Source organism: Vicugna pacos, unplaced genomic scaffold (genome assembly GCF_048564905.1).
Source record: "Vicugna pacos unplaced genomic scaffold, VicPac4 scaffold_20, whole genome shotgun sequence".
NCBI classification, from domain to species: Eukaryota; Metazoa; Chordata; class Mammalia; order Artiodactyla; family Camelidae; genus Vicugna; species Vicugna pacos.
In genome coordinates, this window is record NW_027328741.1 from 32,460,822 (window position 1) to 32,474,766 (window position 13,945).

The 13,945-nt window shown below is 39.5% G+C and overlaps 1 long non-coding RNA gene across 2 annotated transcripts; it reads left to right on the plus strand.

Moving 5' to 3' along the window:
* The first annotated feature begins 162 nt into the window (after window positions 1-162).
* On the plus strand, window positions 163-5,345 carry LOC140694205 (uncharacterized). Of its 2 annotated transcripts, XR_012069957.1 has the most exons (4): window positions 163-418; window positions 3,660-3,731; window positions 4,786-4,897; window positions 5,107-5,345. It is a non-coding gene; the product is annotated as an uncharacterized lncRNA (long non-coding RNA). The 2 variants fall into 2 exon arrangements; XR_012069958.1 differs by lacking the exon at window positions 4,786-4,897 and having other exon boundaries at window positions 5,107-5,327.
* The last annotated feature ends 8,600 nt before the right edge of the window (window positions 5,346-13,945 follow it).

A 13,945-nucleotide genomic window follows, 5' to 3' on the forward strand; every position in this document is an offset into this window, starting at 1 on the left:
TTCGGCCAGCTTCTCTTGGTGTCTCCCATAAAGTCGACTCCATCGGGACTGAGCAAGTCTGAAAGAACCTCGCAGCCTCACCAGTAAGCTGATGACAGGCAGATCTTCCACTGTCTGCCCTTTCAGGTTCTGGAAACTGACCCGTGAACTCAGGTCTTTGGGCAGCAGCAGTATCTCGAACTTACACAGTTTCCCGGACCAAAGACCTAAGCCAAGCTCCACAGAGGGCGGTAGCCCCTCCATCACACTGATCCACCCACAGAACTCTGCCCGTTTACCTAGGATTCACCATCCACAACAAGCCTCGTGGTACACACCAACATTCCACCTGGAATCCAACCGGTAACGGCCATCCCCAATGGCTGCTGCATCTTGTCAGTGTTGTGGGAGGGGCTGCATCGGACCAGAGGTTCCTAAGGTAAATGTGATTCTTCCCACTATAGTCCCATGGGCCTTTGTTCTTCCCTCTTTCCTTATGTTCAGATCTGTATGAACAGTACCAATGGAGGGAAGCGTGTCCATTTTCAGTTGATGGTTTCACACGTCATTAAACTTTCTAACAGTTCACAGTACACAGAGACCCACTAAAGGAAACTTATGTTCCTGTAATATCCGTACACCCGGAATACATATGCGTCGCCTGATTTCTGCTGAAACACCCGCACTCTCAGGACACGGATCCATTGGTTCCATGGGGGCTGAAATTACTAGAAATGAAACCAACCCCAATGTGCACTTTACAATCTGTCTCTTTTGCTCTTAATACATTTTTGCAGATCTACTTGTCTTTGTTATAGGCTTATGCCATTTCTTCTCCACGTAGGGTACAATATGTCATTCATTCATTCTGTTGGAAGACTTGCAAGTCTATATCAAGGACTAGGAATCCACTGGACTCCAAATCGGCATTTGGGTTAGGTCACGCTATGCCCTTTTGAATCAATATTTACGAATATGAATGCACGCCTCTGATTTCCGAATACAAGTGTGCTGAGTACATGCAAGCCGCGATACTGTGTCGATGCCTTCTGAATGATCCTTGACATCACCTTGAGTATTTTCTTTTGAATAATCATGGTTCCCTTGGTATATGTCAGCCAACCGTACCCTTTTGGTGCTAGTTTGTTTGTTGGATTCTTTGTTGGTCTGCTTCTCGTTTGTTTGGCAAACACGTCAGGCCATGCATCTCTCCGTTCGCTTCAAACAGAGAGTCATATAAGCGGATTAACTTAAGATAGTGCTTCCAATCACCTAAGATTTCCTGCTTCCCTCTCCCATCTTTATGGTTTTGATGTCCTCCTTGCCTTGTTCTTGTTTCTTCTTTGCCACTCATTCTCTTCTTGCATTTCCAATAATGGTTTTCTTCTTTCCATTTCATCTTGCTGCTTTTCTATTCAGGGGAGAATTCTCATCCTGCCTTTTAGGATAAGAATCGTACTGCTGAATTCTTTTTTTTTTTTTCTCGAACTGATGAATTCTTTTAAGATTTGCCGGTCTGTGGAATTCTCTAGCTCTGCTGTTATTAGAAACAGCGGTCATGTGGCATAGGCTTCCGGAGATGGCAGCATTTGGCCATTCAGGATATGGTCTAAGTCCTGGCACTCCTCCCTGTCCTGCACAATTGCTGCCGAGATATCAGCTGAAACCCCTCTGGAGGTTCTCTTGTAACTATGTTGCTTTCCTCCAGGCGCATTTTAAGTCACTGGGATGCTCATGAACTTTGTTGATTTGAATCAAACAGCTGCTGCTAGGTCTATTGGTATTCCACCTCCTTTGGTCGCTGTGTACTTCCTGAATTCGCATAGATGGTTCTTTCTTGGCTTTCAGCATGTTTCAGTCTGATTTTTCTGCAGATAACTTTTCAGACATTTTTTGTTTCTTTATCTCTTTCTTTTCCATCTGGGACTCTTATGAATCCTAGTCTTTCATGCCTTGTCTTACCCCAGGATTCAACAGCAATGTTTTCTTTCTTTTGCACTTGCTTTCCTATGTCTGCTTCTGACCGAGGGATTTCTGTTCCCCTGTCTTCACAGTCATTCACGCGTCCCTCTGCATTATCTAGTCTGCTTAGGACTGATATTTAGCCCTGATATTATCTCATCCATTGAGTTTTCTGATATTATTTGGCTCATCGTTAGACTTTCCCTTCCCCTTTTCAAGTATTCTGCCTTTTGTGATTCTGAGACACTGTTGTTCTTCAGTGTTTCCCTCACCTCCGCTTTCAATACTTGCTCTGGATAGCGTTTTGCAGTCTAGTTGTTTGAAAGCTTATCTTTTGGGCCTTCAATCTCTTTGGAACTGAAAATGGTACTTCCTATTTCTTTTACTGTACTTCTTCATATCTCCTGGTCAGGTAATATCAGGTATCTAATGTAAATTTCTAGGGCTTGTGAAGTGAAAATTTTAGACCCTTGTCTCTATGCAATTCCATGGGATTTCTGTGAGGACAATTTCTCCTAGACATTGATGCCATGTCCTGTTCCTGTGTGTGTTGTCTGGTATATCTCCATTTGCTGGTGTTGCCTTAGTTGTGATGAACACACCGTAGTATTTCGATTAGAATAACCTCATTTTGATTACGCTTATCTCGCAAAGGGGAAAGTGCACAGGACACTTCCTCTTGTGGAAATGAAGCTTCTAATGTTTCTCAGCTCTGCATTCTGCTCTATGTCAATTTGGAGTGTTTCCAAAACAGCAAACTGAGAGTGCGCTTGTGCTTTGTAGTGCCACGGGAATTTCCCAATGAAACCAGTTCTTCCCAAAGCTTCTGTGTCTACAGAAACATCAGTGGAAGCATATCTATGGATGTCACACATCAGGGCCTGCTGGAATTATCCCGTAGACCGACCTTGGTGTCCTCGGTGCCTTAACGTGCCGGTGCCATCCAAAAGGTAGCATCCGCTTTTGGGAGATAATGCTGAAGGTTATGCTCCCTCTTCTCACCCTGTGCACTTGGACCACTCTTCCTTGTCCTCTCACCCTTGTGGCACGGGTGCACGAAGGCAACCACAGAGTTCTTGTGCATCATGTGCCTCAAAACAATCCATAATCCCAGCCCAGGTTATTAAAGTAGCAGATCCTAAGGCTTTTCATTCTGATTTCAAACCCAAGGCCCCCTGGATCCCTCAGACCAGATGCATGATATCTCTGATTCAGCCCCACACGTGCTCTATTGGCAACATGCCCAATTGGTCCCTGGTCCTGCAGATGCACTGGGTGTGGCCATGGGACATATCGATAATCTCAACCACGTTCACCAGTGTGGTTTCTTTATCATTGGGGTCACAGGTCGGTTTGCTCTCTTGATAGGACCCACCACATCCCACAACGCACTCCAGATCCCTGAGACTCAGCGTGTGCCATCATCCGTAGCCCTATCGCTCACTGAACGCTGCCTCTGCTGCCTCAAATTTGGCAGCTCGCATCTTGGTCTCAGAATCAACTGTGGGGATATTTTGCGCTGGTTTCTTTGAGTTCTGTCAGCCAAGCATCTGCTGTGCACTCTTCTAACACTCAGCGCATCACCTTCAATCCCATGTCTCCTGTCTGCTTGAGAGTGTGCGTCCAAGTTAAACAGAGTTTCACCATTGCTTCTCCATCACCGGGGGTCAGACCCTGCACTGGCTTCCATTCCCTGATTTGCCTTCTACTGCTTCCAGGTGTTCTGAGGCCTCATTCTGTCTTTGGAATAACAGACCTCTCTTCGGCAAGTGTCCTGTGCCAAGGGCTGGGTGAGTGGATGTTTCCATTGCTGTGTACATGGCAGAAAGTGAGCGCAGGTTGCCCTGCTTCTCTGCCAACTGGGCATCGATGAATCAACACTTTCCAGATACATTTCACAGAAATGTGATTTTTTTAGCTCTTAGTTTCTATACAGATGTGGTGGGAGGGATTGTCCGAAGACTCCAGTTTTGACATTGTGTTGATATCCCATTTGCAGTCTTTAAGTAGTTTAATAGAATTGATTTACATGTTTTGGGAGTTATACGAAAATGAAGTGAGTTTTTGAAACATACTAAATCGACCTAGAAGCCAGACTTGTCAATTTTGGTAACATATTGTCAGCTCTAAGGAAAACATAGACAGATAGAATGCAAACTAGCAGTCCAAACTGTTAAAGGGCTCATGTCAGCTCTTTACTGTTGAAACCTCCGAAACCAACAGGAACCATGAAATACCTATTGGAAATATGAAATAACCCCCAACCTTGGATTTACTTGTGCATGTTGTGCCCTTTACTCCCAATGACACCTACTGGCCAATGTTGGCATTTCAAGGGCTAACATCCCTCTCTAGGAAAATACAAGAGAAAACAAACCAAATATATACATTTAGGATTGAATCCAAAATCACCTACAGGCATTATAGTTATGAGAACCCTGCTGCAGCTATGCTAGGGTATTGAGAACCAGGTGTTCTTCTATCAGTGATGAGAACGCTTAATCATCCGATCATGTTGGGTAAAGCAATTTAAGGCAACCAAGTCTACAACCCCATGATATAGTGCCCCCCAGGGCTTGAATCAAGTGAAAGATGGTCCACATAATCTGTGTCTTTAATGTCATTGGCGACTTTTACGGTTCAGTTCACTATCTGACTTATACTATGTACCTATACTGTCTTGAAAAACTGAGGCCTAATACATATACAAGTTCAGTCAATGATTCCCCTCACTTACCACACTCCCTTCACCCCAGAGAAGACATAAACCCAGCATTTGCTGAATCTAGCGGAAGGCCATCGTTTCTTTGTGTGAGCTAAGTATTCAATTCCTATCTATTTCAGTCGAGACTCTTTGACCTTTAGGAGTTCACTGTTGTTCACAGAGTGTGAAGCTGGAGGAACTCTGATCCTAGGAGGGGCTTGCTCTTCTCGTACTGGCTTCATTGCAGCTCAGGTACTGATCCTTCCAAGTGGAAGCCTGAGTGGAGGGGAGGGAAGAGCAAGTGCTTGATAGCTAGGCCCAAACCTGGGAAAAAGGCTTACCTGGGCTTGGTGCATTTAGGTCTGAGTGGCTTGGAAATGCCCCTTGGGACGTGTGGATTGTCACGACCTCTTCCAAGAACATGAGCGTTTTGATCATCTCTGCCATCTCTTCTCTTTTAGACTTCAGGGATCTTGGACCCGTACTTGGAGCAGAGAATCGAGGAACTTCCTCAAGTCCACGTTGGCACTCCGTATGTTTCTGCCAGTATCAGCGAGGTTCAATATGTCTCATGAATGTCTTGCGAGCCTGGCATCCTCTACAGCTGTCTCCAGGCCAGTATTCTCCATTGTAGCAGAACGTCTCTCATCAATGTGTTCGCATCTCTCCTCAATCCGTGCAGCCAGCTTTCCGGCCAGCTTCTCTTGGTGTCTCCCATAAAGTCGACTCCACCGGGACTGAGCAAGTCTGAAAGAACCTCGCAGCCTCACCAGTAAGCTGATGACAGGCAGATCTTCCACTGTCTGCCCTTTCAGGTTCTGGAAACTGACCCGTGAACTCAGGTCTTTGGGCAGCAGCAGTATCTCGAACTTACACAGTTTCCCGGACCAAAGACCTAAGTCAAGCTCCACACAGGTTTCCAGCCCCTCCATCACACTGATCCACCCACAGAGCTCTGCCCGTTTACCTAGGATCCACCATCCACAACAAGCCTTGTGTTACACACCAACATTCCACCTGGAAATCAACCGGTAATTGCCATCCCCAAAGGTTGCTGCATGTTGTCATTGTTGGTGGAAGGGCTGCATCCAACGAATGGTTCCTAAGGTAAACGTGAATCTCCCCACTAGCATCCCATGGGCCTTTTTTCTTCCCTCATTCCTTTTGTTCGTTTCTGTATTCACAGCCCAAACGGAGGGAAGTGTGTCCATTTTTAGTTGATGTTTTCACATGCCTTTATACTTTGTAACAATTCACAGTACACAGAGACTCACTAAATGAAACTTATGTTCCTGTGATATCCATACACCCAGAATGCATATCTATCGTTTGATTTCTGCTGAAACTCCCGCACTTTCAGGACATGGAACCATTTGTTTCATGGGGTCTGAAATTTCTAGCAATTAAACCAATCCTAAAGTGCACTTCACTGTCTGTGTCTTTTGCTCTTAGTACACTTTTGCACAGCTAATTTTCTTTGTCATTGGCTAATTCCATTTCCTCTCGACGTAGGGTAAAATATGGCATTCATTCATTCTGTTGAAATACTTGCAAATCTATATCACAAACTATGAATCCATTTTATTCCAAATCATCATTTGATTTAAGTCACGATTTTCTCTTAGAAATCAATATTTATGAATATAAATGCACGCTTCTGAATTCCAAAAACAAGTGTGTTGAATACATGCAAGCCGCAATACAGGGTCGATGAGTGTTGAATGATCCTTGACTTCACCTTGGGTATTTTCTTTTGAATATTCTTGGTTCCCTTGTTATATGTCAGCCAACCGTACGCTTTTGATGCTAGTTTGTTTGTTTGTTTGATTATTTGTTTGTCTGCTTCCTGTTTGTTTTGCAGACGCATCAGACTATGCATCACTCCATTCACTTCAGAGAATCAGCATAAGCTGATTCTCTTAATATAGTGCTTCCAATCACATATGATTTCCTGCTTCCCTCTCCATACTCGGGTTTTGATGTCCTCCTGGCCTTCTTCTTGTTTCTTCTTTGGAACTCATGCTCTTCTTGCATTTCCAATAATGCTTTTCTTCTTTCCAGTTAATCTTGCTCTTCTTCTATTCAGGGTAGATTTCTCAACCTTTCTTTTAGGATAAGTTTCTAACTGCTGAATTCTTTTAAGATTTGCCGGTCTGTGGAATTCTCTAGCTCTGCCATTATTAGAAATGGCAGTCATGTGGCATAGACTACCCTAGATGGCAGCATTTTCCCTTTCAGGATATGGCCTATGTCCTGGCACTCCTCCCTGTCCTGCACGATTGCTGCCGAGATATCAGCTGAAACCCCTCTGGAAGTTCTCTGGTGACTATGTTTCTTTCCTCCAGGCGCATTTTAAGTCACTGGGATGCTCATGAACTTTGTTGATTTGAGTCACACAACTGCTGGGAGGTCTGTTGGGATTCCACCTACTTTGGACGCTGTGTACTTCCTGAATTTGCATAGATGATTCTTTCCTCGCTTTCAGCAAGTTTCAGTCAGATTTTTCTACAAATATCTTTTCAGATATTTTTTGTTCCTTTATCTCTTGTTTTCCATTTGGGACTCTTATGAATCCTAGTCTTTCATGCCTTGTCTTACCCCAGGATTCAACAGCAATATTTTCATTGGTTTGCACTTGCTTTCCTTATTCTGCTTCTGACCGAGTGATTTCTGTTCCCCTGTCTTCACAGTCATTCATGCGTCCCTCTGCATTATCTAGTTTGCTTAGGACTGAATTTTAGACCTGATATTATCTCATCCATTGAGTTTTCTTATATTATTTGGCTCATCGTTAGACTTTCTCTTCCCCATTTCTGGTATTCTGCCTTTTGTGATTCTGAGACACTGTTGTTCTTCAGTGTTTCCTTCACCTCCGTTTTCAATACTTGCTCTGGATAGCATTTTGCAGTCTAGTTGTTTGAAAGCTTATCTTTTGGGCCTTCAATCCGTTTTGAACTGAAAATGGTACTTCCTGTTTCTTTTACTGTACTTCTTCATCTCTACTGGTCAGGTAAATTCAGGTATCTAATGTAGATTTCTAGGGCTTTGTTAAGTCAAAATTTTAGACTCTTGGTTTCTACGCAATTCCATGGGATATCTGTGAGGACAATTTCTCCTAGACATTGATGCCATGTCCTGTTCCTGTGTGTGTTGTCTGGTATATCTCCAGTTGCTGGTGTTGCCTTAGTTGTGATGAACACCCCGTAGTATTTCGATTAGCATAGCCTCATTTTGATTACGCTTATCTCGCAAAGGGGAAAGTGCACAGGACACTTCCTCTTGTGGAAATGATGCTTCTAAAATTTCTCAGCTCTGCATTCTTCTCTATGTCAATTTGGAGTGTTTCCAAAACAGCAAACTGAGAGTGCACTTGTGCTCTCTAGTGCCATGGGAAGTTCCCAATGAAACTATTTCTTCCCAGAGCTTGTCTGTCTACAGAAACACCAGTGGAAACATACCAGTGGATGTTATACATCAGGGTCTTCTGGAATGATCCTGCAGACCGACCTTGGTGTCTTTGGTGCTGTACCATGCCAGTGCCAACCAAAATTTATCATCTGCTTTTGGGAGATAGTGCTGAAGGAAATGCTTCATCTTCTCATGCTGTGGACTTGGACCACTCTTCCTTGTCCTCTCATGCTTGTGGCACGGGTGCACGAAGGCAACCACAGAGCTGTTGCGCATCCTGTGCCTCAAACCAAACCATAATCCCAGCCCAGGTTATGAATGTAGCAGTACTTCTCCCCAAAACAGAATATACTTTCTTTTCCTGTGCACATGGTACATTTTCTAAGAATGATTATCTGCTCAGGCAAAGAAGAAGCCTCTATAAATTTAAGAAGATAAAAATTATTTTAAGCAACTTTTCTGAGTATAATACCATGAAACTTGAATTCAACCACTGAGTAACAGTGAGAAAATATGAAAGCATGTACATTAAAAAATGTGATTCTATACCAAGTGGGGGAGGTGATGAATTAAAAGAAGAAATTAAAAAATATCTTGACAAATATGTCAAAACACTACACAAAGTCTATGGAATACAGTTAAATTAGGCTTAAGAGGGAAGTTCAAATTGACACGGCCCTCTTCAATGTATAAAAGGAATTACAAATAAATAATCTTACATTCTATGTAATCTAATCACGTAAAGATTAGTAAAAACACCACAAGTCAGCAGAAAGTGGGAAATAAGAAAGATCTAGGTAGAAAGAATTGAAATACAGATTAAAAAATAGAAAAAATCAATCAAACTTTTTTGAAATAGCAAACAAAATTGACAAAACTCTGGACAGACTCACCAACAAGAAAAGAGAAAGAACACAATTAACATAAGAAATGAAATGGAGAAACTGAAATGTGTACAACAAATTTGCATAATATCATAATTGAATACCATGAGCAAATGTTTGGAAACAGACTGGATAACCAGGAAATAATGGAGAAGTTTTTGGAAATATTCAGCCCACCTATATTGCATCAAGAAGTAATTAACCATTTGAACAGACTGATCACCAGAAATCGAATAGAATTATCAATAAAATAAAAAATCTCTGTATACAAAATCAGACCCAAATAGCTTCACTTCGGAATTTGAGCAAACATACAAAAAATAATACATACCTGTCCTCCTCAAACTTTTCCAAATGATTAATATAAAGAGAGTACTCCCAAACTCACACTGTAAGGCCAACTTCAATCTGATACCAAAACCAGACAAAGACAGTACCCCAAGGGAAATCTATAGGCAAATATCATTGATTAACATAAATGCAAATGTCCTTAAGAAATTATTACAAACAGAATCCAACAGCAGGTAAAAAAGATTATACACCATAGTCATGTTAGTTTCATCCCAGGAACAAAGGATGGTTTATCATACATAAATCAATCAATCAATTGTGATACACCATATCAACAACAGAGAGGACAAAAAACCACATGATCATCTCAGTAGATGCAGAGAAAGCATTTGATAAAATTTAACACCTATTTGCAATAAAAGTTCTTATCACAGTGGGAATTGAGGGACCACATCTCAACATAATAAAAGCTAATTATGACAAATATATCCAGCCAAATACTCAATTGTGGAAATCTGAAAACTTCCCACAAAATCCTTAGACAAGACAAGGTTGCCCATTCTCACAATTTCAATTCAATATTGTCTTGGAATTCCTAGCCACAACGATCAGGCAAGAAAAAGAATTTAAATGTTCAGACTGGAAAAGAAGAGGTAAATTTTCACCATATGCACACATGACACTATATATAGAAAAATATAAAAGCTTCACAAAAAATTACTTAGGCTAAAAAATGAACTGGGCAATGTACCCAGAGTAAAGTACAAATACCAATTGCATTTCTTTACACTATCATTGAATCAACAGGAAAAAAAACTCTAGAAACAACCACTTTAATAACTGCAATGAAAATAATAAAGTGCTTAAGAATAAATATGACCAGAGAAGTGAATTAATTATACATGGAGAACTAGAAAACATTGATTGAGGAAATCAAAAAACATTTGAAGAATTGAAAAGATACCCAATGGTCTTGTAATGGAATAAACAGTATGGTTAAAATGGTCACAATGCACAAGGAAATCCACAGACTTATTGTGATTTCCTATCAAATTATGCAAAATATTTCTTTTAAGGACTGAAACAAATGATGCTAAGATTTACATAGAGTCATAAATGATCCATAATTTCCAAAGCACTATTAAAGAAAAAGAAAGGGGATGGAGGAATAAACCACCAGGTCTCCTTACACTGTTGCAGAGCTACAGTAATCAAAATGACAAGATATTCGTACAGAAACAGGTATTTGGACCAATGGAACAGAATAGAGAGCCCAGGAATAAATCTAAAGGCCTATGTTCAAGTAATCTTTGACAGAGTAGCCAAGAATATAACAGAGAAAAGACAATCTCTTCACCAACTGGTGTTGGGAAAACTGGATAGCAGCATCAGAGCAATGGATTTAGAACACTCCTTCACTCCATACACAAGAATAAACTCAAAATGGCTTGAAGGCTTAAATGTAAGGCAAGACACAGAAAATCTCCTAGAAGAAAACATAGGTAAAATACTCTGAGATAAATCTCAGCACTGATATCCTAGAACAGCCTACCCAGGTAATGGATGTAAGAGCAAAATTAATTAATGGTACCTAATTAAACTTATAAGCTTTTGCACAGCAAAGGGAACCATAAACAAAGCAAAATGAAAACCTACAGGATTAAAGAAAATTTTTAGAAATGATGCAACTGACAAAGCCTTAATATCCAAAATATAAGACTTCATACAACCTAATTATAATAAAAAAAAACAAGAGACCCAATCTGACAATGGGCAGAAGCCCTAAACAAGCAATTCTCCAATAGAGATATACACATGCCACACAGATATATGAAAAAAAAATTGCTCACTGTCATTATCACAGAAGGGCAACTTTAAACTATAATGAAGTATCACCTCACAATAGTCACAACGGCCATCATTCAAAAATCCACAAGCAATAAATGCTGCGGAAGCTGTGGAGAAAGGGAACCCTCCTACACTGATGGAAGGAATGCAGTTTGGTGCAGTCATTGTGGAAACCAGGGTGGGGATTCCTCAAAAGAATAAAAATAGACTTAATGTATGATCCAACAATCCCACTTCTGGGTATGTATCAAAGAGAATTCTAATTCATAAAGACACCTGCACCCCAATGTTCTTAGCTATATACAACAACCACGACATGGAAGTAACCTAATTGTCCAACAACAGATGACAGTATTCAGAAGTTATGCCGTATTTACACAATGGAAAAATATTCTGCAATAAAAAATGATAAAACAATGACATTTGCAGCAAAATGTATGTCCCCAATAAGTGTCATTCTAATTGAAATAAGCCAGAAAGAGAAAGAAAAATAATTCATGACATGAAACATGTGGATCCTTAAAAAAAAATTGGATGAGAACACAATGATTTCATCTACAAAACTGAAGCACACTCGCAGATCTACTAAACAATTTTATGATTACTGTGGAAAGGGGCTGTGAGAGGATATATTTGGGAGCTGTAGATTTATAAATGTTATTCACTATATATAAAAATAGATTTTTTCAAAATTTCTTGTGTATGACACAGGGCAGTAAGTTACATATCTTGAAGAATCATTTAATAGGCCCACAAATGTATGCATGTACGGGAACACAGTGCTATACATCACAGATTGACACATAGTAAATGGCAGTATTTCAATGATGAATAAATATGTAAATATATACCTAACTAACTAACTAAGTAACTAACTAACTAACTAAATAAATAATATCTAAATAAAAACTATTTAGTAGTAAATGATATACAAAGATTCACACTACTTAACTTTTAACTTCAAGAATCTAGGAGAAAACAGAAAGAATAAAGAAGAAAATTGAATGAATGTGAGTAAGGAAATTAACAAGAGAAACATTTGAAAAGATAAAAAAAACCTAAGTCTGTTTCTTTTAAACATAAATCGGACAAATTTTAGGTTGGCTAAGGAAATAAAGACTCAAATAAAATTATAAATAAAAGAGAAGATTTTACCACTGATGTTATAAAGATGCAAAGCTTCATTAGAAATTAACACAAGCCAACGATTTCAATGACTTAGAACAAAAGACAAATATACAGTAACATATGTCTTCCAATGCTGAATCAAGAAGCAATAAGAAACTTAAATAGAGCAAAAGTGTTTATGAGTAAATCAATAATCCAAACTTCCCAAACCAGAAAAATTTACAAGACGATTTTACTGGTGAATTCTGTCATACATTTCAAGACAATATTCCACCATTTCTTCCCCAAATCTTCTGAGAATTTGAAAGGGGTGAAATATTACAAACATGTTTTATGATGCCAGCTTTATTTGCATAAAAATGGTAGAAAGGACATTATATGCAAAATATAGAATATTATCCCTGATGAACATATGTGCCAAAATTCTCAAAAATCACAAGCAAAATGAATTCAACAACACATTTAATGTATCATAAACATACATGACTAAAGGGATTTATCCCTGGGTTTAAAGATTCTTCAAAATATTCAAATCAATAAAGGTGACATGCCAAACTAATAGAATGAGAAATAAAACTCACATAATCATCTCAATAAGTGAGGAAAGAGCATTGTATATAATGCAACATACTTTAAAGATACTCCCAACAATTTAAATTTACCCTGTCAGTGACACGATATCATATACACCCAAACACTGTGTGGAGAGAAGTGAAGTAGTTCTCTGTTTATTGACTCTTAGAAGAAGGGTTTATATAGGACATGCACAATACCTCACATATCATCTAAGTTATAACAATGTTAATAATCTTAAGCTGTATATGTACCCATTCTCCTGCAGTAAACACAGGATGTTAAATGATCAAGGATTGTTTTAAAGTTCATCACGGAACTTCATTAAGTAGGCCATCTCTTATCCAGCCGGCTGTGCCTGTCTTAGGTTGTCCTCCATTGAGGATCTTACCCAGCATATTCTATCAAGCCATCCATACTTGATACATAGAGTAGGCCATATATTACCCAGCCTGGATATATGACATTCCTCACAGATTGTTTATCAGTTCAGCCCATGGGCTTATTCTCTAGAGCCTTCAGACAGGGGCCTAGAAACCCAAAATCCCTTGACAGAAAAATGGATGAAGAAAATTTCATGTATATATGCAATGGAAACAATACTTTGCAATCCTATCAACAGTTTCCATGGTGTACTTTCTCTCCACAATCTCACCCACATCTATTTCTTTTCTTTTTGATGAGAGCCTTCTGACAAGTTTGAGGTCTTGCCTCATTTTTGGTTTATGACTTTCCTAATAATTTATAACTCTGAACATATTTTCATGTGTCATTTAGCCAAATATGTTTTCTACAGAAAATTGATTCAGATCTATCTATTCAGTTCCTATGGACTTTTTTTAGTTGCATTGTTGAGTCTTTTTTGTTATTGTTCTGGGGTCAGTGTTTGCCATATATTTTGGATATTAACACTAGATTGGAAAATATCACTTGAAAATATACTCTCCCATTCTGTTTGTTGACTTTTCATTTAATTGATCATTTCTTCTGCAGTGCAAATCTGTTTAGAGTGATACAATCATATTTTATTTGATTAGCTTCTGCTTCCCTTGCCATGGAGACATATGTAGAATCATATTAAGTCCAATGTCAGAGTGTACTTCTTATATTTTACTCTAGGATTCTTTGCTTTCAGGATTTATGTTTTATACGCCCAGGTGTGGGATTG